Raw genomic sequence first — 15,582 nt, 5'->3', positions numbered from 1 at the left:
CCCCAGCCACGTGGACTCCAACTCCCAGTATGGCGAGCTGGGGAATTCTGGGAGTTGAAGTCCACCAGTCGCTAAGTTTAGCCCACTTTGATTTACCTCCATTTTTAAATTTTAAGCGGGGTTCTCCAACTAAACTCCCTTTGCCCAACTCAAAACCGAAACCCGAATCCCCCAAATCCTCCTGCAGATTTTAAAGCACACAGATAGTCCCTGACTTCCCACCCCGACTGAGCCCGCTATTCACGTTGCTAAGTGAGACATTGGCCAAGTGAGGTTTCACCTCATTTTACTATCTTTCTTCCCACCGTTGTTAAGGGAATCCCGGTGGTTGTTAAGAGTTAGCCTCACGCGAAGAGGCTGGACTCCCATCTGTCAGAAATGGTGTAGGGTCTCCCGCTCGGGCGGGCGGTTGGACTAGATGGCCTCCGGGGTCCCTTCCAACTCTGTTATTCTGTTATCTGTTACGGTCGTTAAGTGAATCTGGCTTCCCCGTTGACTTTGCCTGTCGGAAGGTCACCAGAGGGGATCCCGTGGGACCCTCCCACCGTCGTAAATAGGAGACACATTGACGAAGCGACTGAATTTTGACCACGTGATCACAGGAATGGACGAAAACGGTCGTCAGTCACTTTTTTTTCGGTGCCCTTGAAACTCTGAACGGTCGCTAAACAAACTTTTGCAAGTTGAGGACTGCCTGTAGCTGTTGTAGAGGGGCTGGAGGAAGTCCAGAGAGACACACTCACCCCTCCCGCCACTCCAGGTTAAAAAAGGCCCGGGAAGCGAGAACGAATCCAACCGTCGTGTCTTGTTCCCATACCTTCACTTTTCAAGCTGCCCTCATGCCAACTGCTGCTCCTATTGCAGCTTAAGGTGCCAGACTGAGATGCCAGAGACGTATTTGCGGCATGTCAACCCCTCTGTCTCGTTTTTGGCATGTCTGGCACGCTTCAGATGACCGAGAGATGCTTCACGTTTCGTCCTTGGTCTGAACAGGGCTGGGACTCGAGTGCCGGCCGGACACCATTTTTTCCTCTTTTTTTTTCTTTTTGTAAAGAGTTTTTTTATATATAAAAAGTTTTTTTTATTTTTAACAACCAACGTAGACAAATACAAACACAAAACAACAAAATCAAAATATCTTTCAGTCATCCACTGTGTCGGTTGGTACATAATTCTTGTGCACAATATGTATAGCCTTTTCCGCTTAAATTTAAATTTACATTCATATCACAATCAGCTTTCCACGTCACGTTATATTATTAGTACACCATCGTTTCGATTTTAGTTTCAATCCACATCATCCGTTAAAGCAAATTTCAGTTCTCACCAGTTTTAGTTCGTATTAAAAATCATTCTATAATAATCAATTATTGCATATCATTACTGTTAGATTATACTTCAGTTTTTCACTTTTCTATCTAGCCATTGGTGAAAGAAATCCCATATCTTAAAATATTTGCTAATTGCTAATATTAATCTACTCATTTCTGCAGATTCCATTACTTTCTTAATCAACCTCTTCCTCTGTCGGAATTTTCTCTCTTTTTTTCCCAATTTTGAGCAAATACAATTCTAGCTGCAGTAATTATATTATTATATTAATAATATAATATAATATAATATAATATAATATAATATAATATAATATAATATAATATAATATAATATAATATAATATAATAATATAATAATATGATATGATATGATATGATATGACATGACATGATATGATATGATATGATATGATATAATATGATATAATATAATATAATATATTAATAACATAATAATTAGATTCTTATATTAATAATCAAATATGTCAATTCTTTATTATAACCTTCAGGTAAAATTCCCAATAAAAATATCTCTGGTTTCAAATCTATATGCTGTTTTGTCATTTTTTCCCAACCTTGTGTGTATTTTAGTCTAGTATCTTTTAGCTTCCATGCACATCCACCACATCTGGTAATATGATCCAGGTATCCGATGGCATTTCCAACATTTTTCTGATTTGTCCTTCAACATCCTTGCTATTCTTGCTGGAGGTAAATGCCACCTGTAAAACATCTTGGGCTCGGCTAGTCTAGTAAAGAGAAGGACCAGGGGAGACAGGAGAGCATCTTCCAATAGTTGAGGGGCTGCCCCAGAGAGGAGGAGGAAGGGGGTCAAGCTATTTTCTAAAGCACCTGAAGGCCGGACAAGGAATAATGGATGGAAACGGAACAAGGAGAGATTTAACCTGGAAATAAGGAGAAACTTTCTGACAGTGAGAACAGCTTGTGAGAGCGCCATCCCTTGAGACTTTCAAGAAGAGATTGGACTGCCATTTGTCAGAAATGGTGTAGGGTCTCCTGCTTGGGCGGGGGGTTGGACTAGATGACTTCCAAGGTCCCTTCCAACTCTGATTATCTGTAAATCTGTAAATCTTATACAAATTCTCTATTTATAAAGAGTTTTTTATTGCTTTTTATATACAACAAATCCATTCAATCGTATGTCGATTAGGTACATATTTCGATTGTTTAACCTTTATTTATAATGTTCTTCTTATCAAATCTATCAGTACAACAACAATCACATTCCCAGGTAAATAATAATACCAAATATATCTATTACATTAATTTCTCTCATGGCTCTATAAATACACATGATCCCTTTTAATTTATTCTATTTTCTATCCATGGATAAAACAGATCCCATACCGTAGAATATTCAAATTCTTGTTTTTCTTTCGTTTATAGTGTCAATCTATTCATTTCTGTTCATTCAAATATTTTTTTTTTTTCAAATGTGCTGGATCCCGTTTCAAGGCTCCGGTCCAGCCGTGGGAAGAGGGGGGGGGGTCATGCATCCACTACCCGGTGCAGCTGTTGGGGGTTGGAATGGACCAGGACTCACTCCAGAAATGCCACGCAGGGTGCCAGGGCTCAAACGGGCACCGTAGGCATCTGGGATCAGATCAGAGCCGTGATTCTGCAAAGGAGGGCGTGAATGTTCATCCTCCTGTTTTAACACCCCTTTATAAGGCCTTGGTAAGACTATACTTAAACAGATTAACGGAGTTGGAAGGGACCTTGTAGGTCATCTAGTCCAACCCCCTCACCCAAGTGGGAGATCCTATGCCATTTGTGACCAGTGGCAATCCGGTCTCTTCTTGAAAGACTCCAGGGATGAATACTGCATCCAAATTTGGTCACCTTACTCTAAAAAAAGATGTTGAGACTTTGGAAAAAGGACAGAGAAGAGCAGCCAGGAAGATGAAGGGACTGGAGGGGATTTAAGAAAAGGAAGGATGGGTTGACAGGATAGTATCTTCCAATATCTCAGGCCTTCCCACAAAGAAGAGATGTAAAAAAAAGATGTTGAGATTCTGGAAAGAGGGCAGAGAAGAGCAACAAAGATGATGAGGGGACTGGAGGCTAAAACCTACGACGAACGGTTGCAGGAACTGGGCCTGGCTAGTCTAGGGAAGAGAAGGACCAGGGGAGACAGGAGAGCATCTTCCAATATCTGAGGGAGGGGGGTTGGACTAGATGATCTACAAGGTCCCTTCCAACTCTGTTAATCTGACTTTAATCTGATTTTAATGAATAAAAGGACCAGGGGAGACAGGAGAGCATCTTCCAATATTTGAGGGGCTGCCCCAGAGAGGAGGAGGAAGGGGGTCATGCTATTCTCCAAGGCAACTGAAGGCCAGACAAGGAACAATGGATGGAAACTGAACAAGGAGAGATTTAACCTGGAAATAAGGAGAAACTTTCTGACAGGGAGAACAATCCACCCATGGAACAGAAGTTGCCCTCAGAAGTTGTGGGAGCTTCATCCCTGGAGGCTTTCAAGAAGAGACTGGACTCCCATCTGTCAGAAATGGTGTAGGGTCTCCTGCTTGGGCAGGGGGTTGGACTAGATGACCCACAAGGTCCCTTCCAAATTCTGTTATTATTCTGTTATTATCAAGAGTTTGACAATGGGGTGTCTCATTTTGTAGCTGGTTAGGTCTTCTGCTTAAAAAAAATGTCAAGATGGCCGCCAAGGATGAAAGCCCTGGGGGGTTTAAAAGGGGTAGTGGTCCCTTGATCCCTGATTGTGGCTGCCATTTTGACTTTTTTGACACCCCCCCCCCCATGTCCTTGTGGTAACCCCTGTGTTGCCCTGCCAGCTTCAACCAGGTTGTGGGTTGTCTGAATGCAGCCAATGAGTCCTTCAAAGTCTCTCCTCTTTCCGCAGGAGCCACGTAAATTAACATTTTATGAATGGGCTCCGCTTTTATAGGAGAGGCTTTCTCCAGTTTTCCCCCATGTTGCGATGTGTGTCTCCCAAGGATGATGAAACACCTCAAATAATGTCCCGTTGGTCACAGTGACCCATCAGGGCTTTTCCGCCTTGGCTGAGTTCCTCTTGGCCAAGGCTCTGAGAAGGAGCAGAACGCGGATAATGCCAGGATTTTATTTCCTGTTTGAGATTTCAGGTGATAAGCTTCTAGTCCCTGTGACAGAAGAACATTCCCCCCCAACTATCTCTATTTGTCTGTCTGTCTGTCTATCCATCTCTATGTAACTATCTATCCATATCTATCCATCTCTATGGATTATCTATCTATCTATATCTATCTATCTATCTATCTATCTATCTATCTATCTATCTATCTATCTATCTACCTATCCAACTATCTATCATCTATCTATCTATCTATCTATCTATCTATCTATCTATCTATCTATCTATCTATCTATCTATCTATCTATCTATCTATCTATCTATCTATCTATCTATCTATCTATCATCTGTCTGTCTGTCTATCTATCTATCTATCTATCTATCTATCTATCTATCTATCTCTACCTACTTACTTATCTATCTACCTATCTACTTATCTACCTATATACATATATATTTATTCTATTCTATTCTATTCTATTCTATTCTATTCTATTCTATTCTATTCTATTCTATTCTACTCGACTTTGACTTTGACTTCTACACTATTCTATTCATTTCCTGCATTCTACTCTATTATCTTCTATTCTATTCTATTCTGTTCTATCCTTTTCTATCTTCTCTTCTCTTCTCTATCTTCCCTTCCCTTCCCTTCTCTTCTCTTCTCTTCCCTTCTCTTCCTTCCCTTCCTTCCCTTCCTTCCCTTCCTTCTCTTCTCTTCTCTTCTCTTCTCTTCTCTTCTCTTCTCTTCTCTCCTCTCCCTTAAGACCAGATTCCTTGCAGCCAAGCGACCCGGGGAGCCTCCCAAGAGCTCCAAAGCCTCCTCTCTGGAGACAGTTGCTTGCAGGTGCAAAGGAGAGTCTCACCCAGGCAACCCAGCTGCGCTTCCCCCGCCCTTCCCGTGGCCCCCGGCCATCCAGGCTGCTGCTGACAGCTTCCTCTTCCTCCCGGGAGCCAAACTTGTCATTTAGGTCTTTAAAGGCTGGGTGGGAGACTGCCAAGGTGACCCTGCCCCCTTTTTTCCACCACCCCCCCTCGGATGCCAGCCAAGCAGGGCCGAGTTTTCCAACATGATCCTTGTCCTCCAAGGCTGGTGCAGAACGGAGCCTCACCCGCCCGGCGGTTGTGCTGACTCGACCTCTTCCTTTTCCCCGTCTTCTGTCCTGCTCTCCTCTTTCTGCGACCTTTCCAAACACGCCAAGCCTCCCCTCGGGCAGAATGCAAGCAGGCCCAAGGCCTTGAGAGGAAAGGGAGGGAGGGAAGGGAGGGAGGGAAGAAAGGAAGGAAATGGAAGGGAGGAAGAAAGGAAGGGAAGGAAGGGAAGGAAGGAAGGAGAGAAGAAAGAAAGAAAGAATCTAAACTGCAGTAGAAGGAAAACAGGACAGAAATGGAGAAAAGACAGTGAAAGGAAAGGGAAGAATGCAAGCAAAGAAGGAAGGAAGGGATGGGAGGGAGGAGGAGGAAGATGGAAGGAAATGGAAGGGAGGAAAAAGGAAGGGAAGGCAGGAAAAGAAGGGAGGGAGGAAGAAAGGAAGGGAAGGAAGGAAAGGAAGGAAGGAGAGAACAAAAAGAAAGAAAGAAAGAAAGAGAGAGAGAGAGAGAGAGAGAAAGAAAGAAAGAAAGAAAGAAAGAAAGAAAGAAAGAAAGAAAGAAAGAATCTAAACTGCAGTAGAAGGAAAACAGGAAAGAAATGGAGAAAAGACAGTGAAAGGAAAAGGGAGGAATGCAAGCAGACCCAAGGGCTTGCAAAGAAGGAAGGGAAGGGAAGGGAGGGAGGGAGGAAGGAAGGGGGGGGCTGTCCCTTCCCCTCAGCTCTCTTCCCATTTGCTTAGCGCCAACAAACGCCCCTTGGCACCGTCTTCCTGGGCCGCGTGAAGAGTGCCCATGGCTCGGAGCAAAGACGGGGCCTTGGCATGGCTGGGATGCTGCAATTTCGTTCCAATTCTCTTTCCTGGCTTTCTCTCCTGCTTTCCTCCTGCTGGATTTTAGATTCATTCGTTCGTTCGTTCGTTCGTTCATTCATTCATTTATTGCAAGCCCTTCAGTCCGCTTGCCTTCTGCCAAAGAGAAGGCTTCGCATTTGCCTTCCCCTTCTCTCTTCTCCCTTTCTTTCCGTTTTCTTTCTGCTGCATTTTAGAATTTCTTTCTCTCTCTCTCTCTTTCCCTCCCTCCCTTCCATCTTTTCTTCATTCTTTTTCTCCTTCCTTCCTTCATTTTCTGCCTTCATTATTCTCTCCCTTTTGTTCTTCTTTCTTTTTCTTCCTTCCTTCCTCCTTTCTCCTTCCTTCATTCCTCCCTCCCTTCCATTTTTCTTTCTTCCTTTTCTATCTTTCTTTTTTCCTTCCTTCTTTCCTCCCTCCCTCCCTTCATTTTCTTCCTTCATTATTCCCTCCCTTCTGTTTTTCTTTCTTTCTTTCTTTCTTTCTTTCTTTCTTTCTTTTCTTTCTTTCTTTCTTTCTTTCTTCCTTCTTCCTTCCTTCCTTCCTTCCTTCCTTTCCTTCCTTCCTTCCTTCCTTCCTTCCTTCTTTCTTTCTGTCTTTTCCCCCTTTCTCTTCCTTCCTTCCTTCTTTCTTTCTTTCTTTCTTTCTTTCTTTCTTTCTTTCTTTCTTTCTTTCTTTCTGCCTTCCTTCCTTTCCTTCCTTCCTTCCTTCCTTCCTTCCTTCCTTCCTTCTTTCTTTCTTTCTGTCTTTTTTCCCCTTTCTCTTCTTTCTTTTTCTTTCTTTCTTTCTTTCTTTCTTTCTTTCTTTCTTTCTTTCTTTCTTTCTTTCTTTCTTTCTGCCTTCCCTCCTTCCTTCCTTCCTTCCTTCCTTCCTTCCTTCCTTCCTTCCTTCCTTCCTTCCTTCCTTCCTTCCTTTCCCTGCAAGTCCTTTGGTCCGCTTGCCTTCTGCCAAAGAGAAGGCTTCGCATTTTCCTTCCCCTTATCTCTTCTCCCTTTCTTTCCTTTTTCCTTCTGCTGCATTTTAGATTCTTTCATATGTCCATCCGTCCATCCGTCCATCCATCCACACCAGTTGCTGGGCCCCCAAAATTGGACCAGAGGATCATGGAGATGTTGGGGCAGCTGTAACTGTGAGGACTGGCTGCCATTCCATTTTCCGAGTGACAACGTAACTTCGGGAAGTCACTAAAGAAACGGTTGTAACCATCAGCTGCTCACAGAGGCCGCAACCGAGTTTGTCTAGGCCATCCTGCAAATGCAATTAATTGTGTGGGAGGTTTGATTTGTGTATTATTTTGCTTCCTCTAAATGGCAGCCCCAGGGCTGCCCTCTCAGGTGTTTAAACCAACATTCTGCGTTGTCCCTGGGAACCTGTCATTGCACCAACTCAAATGTCAAAGCTCAAAGAAAGTTGTGTAGCTCTAATTTTGGCACACCTTTTGCACAGCCAAGCGTGAGAAGCAGAGGGCACACAGGGGCCCCAAACGGCTGCATCAACAGAGGGAATAGAATCAAGATCATGTGAAGCCTTAATACCACTTTACAGTGCTTTGGTAAGGCCACACCTGAAGTCCTGCATCCAGGTTTGGTCCCCACGATGTAAAAAAGATGTTGAGACTCTAGAAAAAGAGCAGAGAAGAGCAACCAGGATGATTAGGGGGCTAAAACATACGAAGAACGGTTGCAGGAACTGGGCCTGGCTGGTCTAGGAAGGAGAAGGACCAGGGGAGACAGGATAGCTGTCTTCCAATATTTGAGGGGCTGCCCCAGAGAGGAGGGGGGGGTGTCAAGCTATTTTCCAAAGCGAAAGAAAGAAAGAAGAAAGAAAGAAAGAAAGAAAGAAAGAAAGAAAGAAAGAAAGAAAGAGAAAGAAAGAAAATCTGAGCAAACTACGGATGGACAGAAGACGTCTAGTCTGATGAAAAGAAGGACCAGGGGAGACAGGAGAGCATCTTCCAATATTTGAGGGCTGCCCCAAAGAAGAGGGAGTCAAGCTATTCTCAAAGCGAAAGGAAGGAAGGAAGAAAGGAAGGAAGGAAGGAAGGGAGGGAGGGAGGGAGGGAGGGAGGGAGGGAGAGAGAGAGAGAGAGAGAGAAAGAAAGAAAGAAAGAAAGAAAGAAAGAAAGAAAGAAAGAAAGAAAGAAAGAAAGAAAGAAAGAAAGAAAGAAAAGCTGAGCAAACTACAGATGGACAGAAGGCCTGTCTAGTTTGACGTAAAGAAGGACCAGGGGAGACAGGAGAGCATCTTCCAGTATTTGAGGGGCTGCCGCAAAGAAGAGGGAGTCAAGCTAGTCTCCAAAGCGAAAGAAAGGAAGGAAGGAAGGAAGGAAGGAAGGAAGGGAGAGAGAAAGAAAGAAAGAAAAAGGAAAGAAAGAAAGAAAAAAAGAAAGAAAGAAAGAAAGGTGAAAGGGAGGGAAAGAAAGGAAAGAAAGAAAGACATCTGAGCAAACCATGGATGGACAGAAGTCATGTCTAGTTTAAGGAAAGGAAGGACCAGGGGTAACATGATAGCATCTTCCAATATCTCAGGGCTTCCCACAAAGAAGAGATGTAAAAAAAGATGTTGAGACTCTGGAAAAAGTGCAGAGAAGAGCAACCAGGAGAATGAGGGGACACTGGAGGCTAAAACCTATGATGGACGGTTGCAGGAACTGGGCCTGGCTGGTCTAGGGAGGAGAAGGACCAGGGGAGACAGGAGAGCATCTTCCAATATTTGAGGGGCTGCCCCAGAGAGGAGGAGGAAGGGGGTCGAGCTATTCTCCAAGGCCCCCGAAGGCCAGACAAGGAATAATGGATGGAAACTGAACAAGGAGAGAATTAAGGAGGAATTTCCTGACAGAAGAACAAACCAGTGGAACACCTTGCCACCAGAAGTTGTGGCTGCTCCATCACCGGCGTCTTTTCAGAAGAGACCGATTTGTCCAGAATGCCATAGAGTCTCCTACTTAAGCAGAAGGTCGGGCTAGAAGACCTCCAAGGTCCCTTCCAACTCTTATGACTCTGCTAAACCTTCGTCTTCCACCTTGGGATGTTCCCAGCTGCTCTGACTTTTGACAACCCATGTTCTCTGTCTGCTGCTGGCTTTCCTGGCTCCAGAGCCTTCTGTGCCCAGGTGCCAAGCCAGAGAGGTCCAAGCCAGGGGGACCTTCCACATTCCTGGCACCCACAAGGACTCCCGGCCCATGATTCACCCACATGGCCGTCCAAGCTCGGAAGAAGTTCTCGCGGGAGCCTCGGATCCTTGGACCGGCCGGGCGGCAGCCACACACCCTGTTCCCTTGGCACGGGGCCACATCAAATGCCAGCATGAGGGCACCACAGTCTTCTGGATGGGGACTTTCAAGGCCAGGAATCTGGGCCAGGAATCAAAACATTTCTCCTGGCTCAGCTTTGCTAGGAACTCGGCAGCTGCGGCCGGGCAAAAGGTGAGAACTGGTTGTTGAATAATCCTGTTTCCTGGACGGGCACCCTGGGCGGAAGAGAAGGAGGAGGAAGGGCAGCTGGCCTAGACTGGGGGCGGGAGCGGGGGAGGAAAGCCGATGGGCGAGAATGTTTGTAGGTCAGTGGGGAACTGTGGGGCCCTGGGTGCTCTCGGAGGTGGGTGGTTTTCTTGGCAGACGTTTCATGACCCAACTAGGTGACATCATCAGTGCAAGAAGGGAGAAGGGTCTGTTGAGAAGAGGGAGGAGAGGAGGAAGAGGAGGAGGAGGAAGAAGAGGAAGAGGAAAAAGAAGAGGAGGAGGAGGAGGAAGAAGAAGAAGAAGAGGAGGAGAAGGAAGAAGAACAGGAGGAGGAAGAAGAAGAACAGGAGGAGGAAGAAGAGGAAGAAGAGGAGGAGGAGGAGAAGGAAGAAAAAGATGAGGAGGAGGAAGAGGAGGAGGAGGAAGAAGAGGAGGAGGAGGAAGAAGAGGAGGAGGAGGAGAAGGAGAAGGGAAGGAAAGAAGAAGAAGAAGAAGAAGAAGAAGAAGAAAGAAGAAGAAGAAGAAGAAGAAGAAGAAGAGGAGGAGGAGGAGGAGGAGGAGGAGGAGGAGGAGGAGGAGGAGGAGGAGGAGGAGGAGAAAAAAAGAAGAGGAGGAGGAAGAAGAAGAGGAGGAGGAGGAGGAGGAGGAGGAGGAGGAGGAGGAGGGAGGAGGAGGAGGAGGAAGAAAAAAAGAAGAGGAGGAGGAAGAAGAAGAGGAGGAGGAGGACTGTGGGGTCCTCAGTGCTCCCTAAGCTTAGTGGTTTTCTTGAAGACATTTCATGATCCAACTACGTAACACCATCAGTGCTAGAATGGAGGGGGGGTTTGCAGAGAGGAGGAGGAGGAAGAGGAGGAGGAAGAAGAGGAAGAGGAAAAGAAGAAGAGAGGAGGAGGAAGAGGAGAAGGAAGAAGAACAGGAGGAGGAGGAGGAGGAGGAAGAGGAAGAAGAAGAGGAAGAAGAGGAGGAGGAGGAAGAAGAAGAGGAGGAGAAGGAAGAAGAAGAGGAGGAGGAGGAAGAAGAAGAGGAGAAGGAGGAAGAGGAGGAGGAGGAAGAAGAAGAAGAAGAGGAGGAGGAGGAGGACTGAGGGGTCCCTGGTGCTCTCTGAGCTTGCTGGTTTCCTTGCAGACGTTTCATGACTCAACTAGGTAATGTCATCAGGGCTAGAAGGGAGATGGGTTTGCAGGGAGGAAGCGGAGGAAGAAAAGAACTATGGAGTCCTTGGTGCTCTCTGAGCTGGCTGGTTTCCCTGCAGGTGTTTCATGATCCAGCTAGGGAACCTCATCAGGGCTAGTAGGGAGAAGGGTTCGTGGAGAGGAGGAGGAGGAGGAGGAGGAGGCGTCCCATGGCCACATGAACCAAAGCCAGACAGTTGGCAACCGACTCATATTTACGGCAGTCTCAGTGTCCCTGGGGGCTCACGTGATCTCCTTTTGCGACCCTCTGATGAACAAAGTCCAAGGAGAAGCCAGATTCGCTCAACGACCAATGCAGCTAACTTAACAATCGCACAGGTTTGCTTAACGACCGTGCAAGAAAAGTCGTAAAACAGGGGCCAAAATTCACTTCAGCACCGTCCTCGTTTAACCACAGGCATGTTGGGGTTCCATTGTGGTTGTAAGTCGAGGAGGACTTGCAGGGGTGCTTTTCATGCACATTTTTCAATGTTCGGTCCATTTTGGTAAATTTTGCTGTGGTTTGTTAATTTTTTTCGGGGGGGGGGGGATTTGTATTTTAACTTTTGGAACAAAATAAATTAAAATTAAAAAATTAAAAATAAAATAAAATAAAAATATTTTTTTTCCTCCTAGGAATAATATCAAAAGGATATAGGAAGGACTTAATTTATCTAATTGTCCATGTATTGATGGCAGGTAGAATAATATATGCTCAACATATGGAATATATGCTCAATATTGGAAGAAGAAAAGCATACCGCCAGAAACAGAGATAATAAAGAAAATTATGGCCTGTGCAGAATCAGATAATCAGAGTTGGAAGGGACCTTGGAGGTCATCTAGTCCAACCCCTCCCCTGCCCAAGCAGGAGACCCTACACCATTTCTGACCAAGGGCAGTTCAGTCTCTTCTTGAAAGTCTCCAGGGATGAAGCTCCCACAATTTCCAAAGGCAATTCTGTTCCATTGAATATAGAATAACAGACTTAGAAGGGACCTTGTAGGTCATCTAGTCCAACCCTCTATCCAAGCAGGATACCCTAACCCCATTTCTGACTGAGGGGAGTCCAGTCTCTTCTTGAAAGCCTCCAGGGATGAAGCTCCCACAACTTCCGAAGGCAACTTCTGTTCCTTTGGTTGATGGTTCTCACAGTTCGAAAGTTTCTCCTTATTTCTAGGTTGAATCTATCCTTGAGTTGGACCTCTTAACTCTACAATTAAAAAACAAGGGGGAATCTGAGTACTGTGAAATGTGGAATAATTTTTTATCAGTGGTTGCATAGAAGAAGGCAAAGTCAGGACATAAGTGGCTGGGATGATTAGAACAATTAGTAAAAAAAAATGTATCAAAAAAAGAGTATTGTAAATGGTGAAGTAAAATGTATATATGGATAACAATTGTAATGCCAGAACGGCTGCACCCATGTTGTATTCTTATAATTTAAATGAACAAACAAGCAAACAAATAAATAAATAAAATTGTATACAAGTCATCACTGGACACCAAACTGAACTCACACCAGAACTCTAATTATTGGGAATGATCAAAGACCATTACCCCAAAAAGATAAAATACATAACTTTACATATTCTAACAGCAGCCAGAAAAGCTCATGCGCAGATGTGGAAAGGGCCTAACGGAAGGCTTAGTTCTACACAAAATAACAGACTGTGCAGAAATGGAAATGCTTACACAAAAAATGAAAGAAAAAGAGGAATCCCCATTACTCTTCGATTTGGCATAGACGGTGCGAATGGTTAGAAAATAGGGATAAGGAATGAAAAGGGAAGATTGCATAGAAGAATCCGCAAGAGGATGATAGGTAGAGATGTAAAACAGACAAAGATAGAAATTAATGACACGTATAAATAAAGATAATAGATATTGGGGATGTAAACGAATAGATGATCGGTGATGCAAGATAACCTTGTATGACGATGTCGAATGCTGTTGAAAATGTAAGTGTGATTTGCCCTGGTGGAAAAATAATGAAAACTATTTATAAATAAGTAAGTAAGTAAGTAAGTCAGTCAGTCAGTCAGTCAGTCAGTCAGTCAGTCAGAAAGTAAGTAAGTAAATAATAAATGAATGAATGAATGAATGAATGAATGAATAAATGTGTGAAAAAAGAATGGTCTTGAAATAATCCCAAACTTTTGCAAACTCCTTTTGCGTGCATACATGCATGCACGACCATGCGCCCCTCACCACCACTGGTGGGGAGGGGGAACAGTCTTGCTCAGCGCCACGGTGGCATGGGCCAAGGCTGATGCCGGCAGCCATGGCACCTCAGCCCCATTCATGTCGGCAGCTGTGGCATTCTATCGCTCCAAGCCAGCCCCACCCTGTTGCAACGCCTCCACATCAAGACGGCGGCCCCTCCCTTGGGGAGTAGCGGGTGGGGGGGGCAACGCCTTCGCCTCTTGGCTTCCAGGAATTGTCTTGGCCTGCGTCACCTTTGCAAATGGGGGGGGGTGAGGGGAGGGTTCCTTGGCTTGCAAACTGGGCCACAGTGGGTTTGGCAAGGCAGCTCTGTCGGGTGGGCTCTGACCATTGGGCAGGATAACTACCAGTCCCGAGACCCCTTTTTCCAAACCGTTCCTCAGAGGGGGGGCGGGGGGGCATTTTCTGCAACCCCAGATATCTATGGGTGTGACTAGCCTCGTGGTGCGACCAGAACCATCTGGAACTGAACACACTCAAAAACCGTAGAAATGGTGGTAGACTTTAGAAGAAACCCTCCCATACGACCACCTCTTACAATACTAGACAACACAGTATCAGCAGTGGAGACCTTCCAATTTCTAGGTTCTACTATATCACATGACCTAAAATGGACACCTAACATCAAAAACGTCATCAAAAAAGCACAACCAAGAATGTTCTTTCTGTGCCAACTCAGGATGCTCAAACCTCCCAAAGAGCTGCTGATCCGGTTCTACAGAGGAAGGATGGAGTCCATCATCTGCACCTCTGTAACTGTCTGGTTCGGTTCTGCAACCCAACAGGACAGATACAGACTCCAGAGAGGAATTAGGACTGCAGAAAAAACCATGTCTACCCACCTGCCTTCCATGGAAGGACCTGCATCCTGCACCCTGAGTCAAAAAGAGGGCTGTGAAAATATCTACACACCCCTCACATCCTGGACATAAACTGTTTCAACTCCTTTCCTTAAAACGACGCTATAGAGTCCTGCACACCAGAACAACTAAACACAAGGGGAGTTTTTTCCTGAACACCATCACTCTGCTAAACAAATAATTCCCCCAACCCTGTCCAACTATTTACAAAGTCTGCACTACTATTACTATTAATCTTCTCATCACTTCTTATCATCCATCCCCTCCCACTTGTGACTGTATGACTGTAACTTTGTCGCTTGTATCCTTACAATTAATATTGACTGTTTCCTAGTATGATTTGATTGCTTATTGTACCCTATGACTATCATTAAGTGTTGTATCTGATGATTCTTGACTCTTGACGAATGTATTATTTCTTTTATGGACACTGAGAGCATTTACACCAAGACAAATTCCTTGTGTGTCCAATCGCACTTGGCCAATAAAAGAATTCTATTCTATTCTATACCCTGTGACAATTATTAAGTGTTGTACCTGATGATTCTTGACTCTTGATGGATGTATCTTTTCTTTTATGTACACCGTCAGCATTTGCACCAAGACAAATTCCTTGTATGTCCAATCGCATTTGGCCAATAAAGCATTCATTCATTCATTCATTCATTCATTCATTCATTCTATTCTGACATTTTCTTTCTCCTCTATGCCCTTACTCTTAACGTGTGCAGAGTTCCTACGTTGTGGCCAAAGAGGTTGTAATTGGGGGCCTTGAGGAGGGCAGTTGGTGCCCAAATGTTGAAGTCTTCGGTGTGGTTGATTCCTGGGAAGAAGAAAAGGGGACTTTTGCTGCTCCCAATTCCTACTTTTGGGGAGCAAACTGGCTACCAAAATATGCCATAGCAAAACAAACCGAACAGACAAAAATTGCAGCCCCCCCCCAAATAATGATGTTTGTGATACATTTTTAAATGTTCAGTTGACAGAGTTCCATGTTTAATAACAACAACAATTATAATTATGATAATTATAATTATTGTCAATAAGAAAGACCAACCGGTCTGAATTGTGATTATGGCAGGATCTGGAGACAGCAAAGGAAACTCGACACTCGCTCGTCTGAAATGGTAAAGGATCTCTTTCTTGAACAGGGAGTTGGACTAGAAGACCTCTAAGGTCCCTTCCAGCTCTATTCTACCATTGGTATTGACAAATTCACCACCAGTCAATTGCAAAAGGCAGCTTGAACTCAGAATAGCTTGCATCCTGCAACCATCCCTTTAACGCCATCAAACGTCCACATTTGTTCATCCAGGTCCTTGGGAAGGATTCAATCGATGGATTAAAATGCCAAATGTCGTCTAAACATTGATTGAGTGTGCAACCAACCATAATCATAATAATTGTTGACAAGAAAGATTTAAAAAAATGTTGACAAATTATTCATTGTTGTCATTTATTTAATAACTATGCTATGGAAATTAAAC

Source organism: Pseudonaja textilis, chromosome 4 (genome assembly GCF_049901715.1).
Source record: "Pseudonaja textilis isolate UNSWEBS1 chromosome 4, rPseTex1.2, whole genome shotgun sequence".
Lineage (NCBI taxonomy): Eukaryota > Metazoa > Chordata > Lepidosauria > Squamata > Elapidae > Pseudonaja > Pseudonaja textilis.
Note: the sequence above shows the minus strand (reverse complement) of the source record.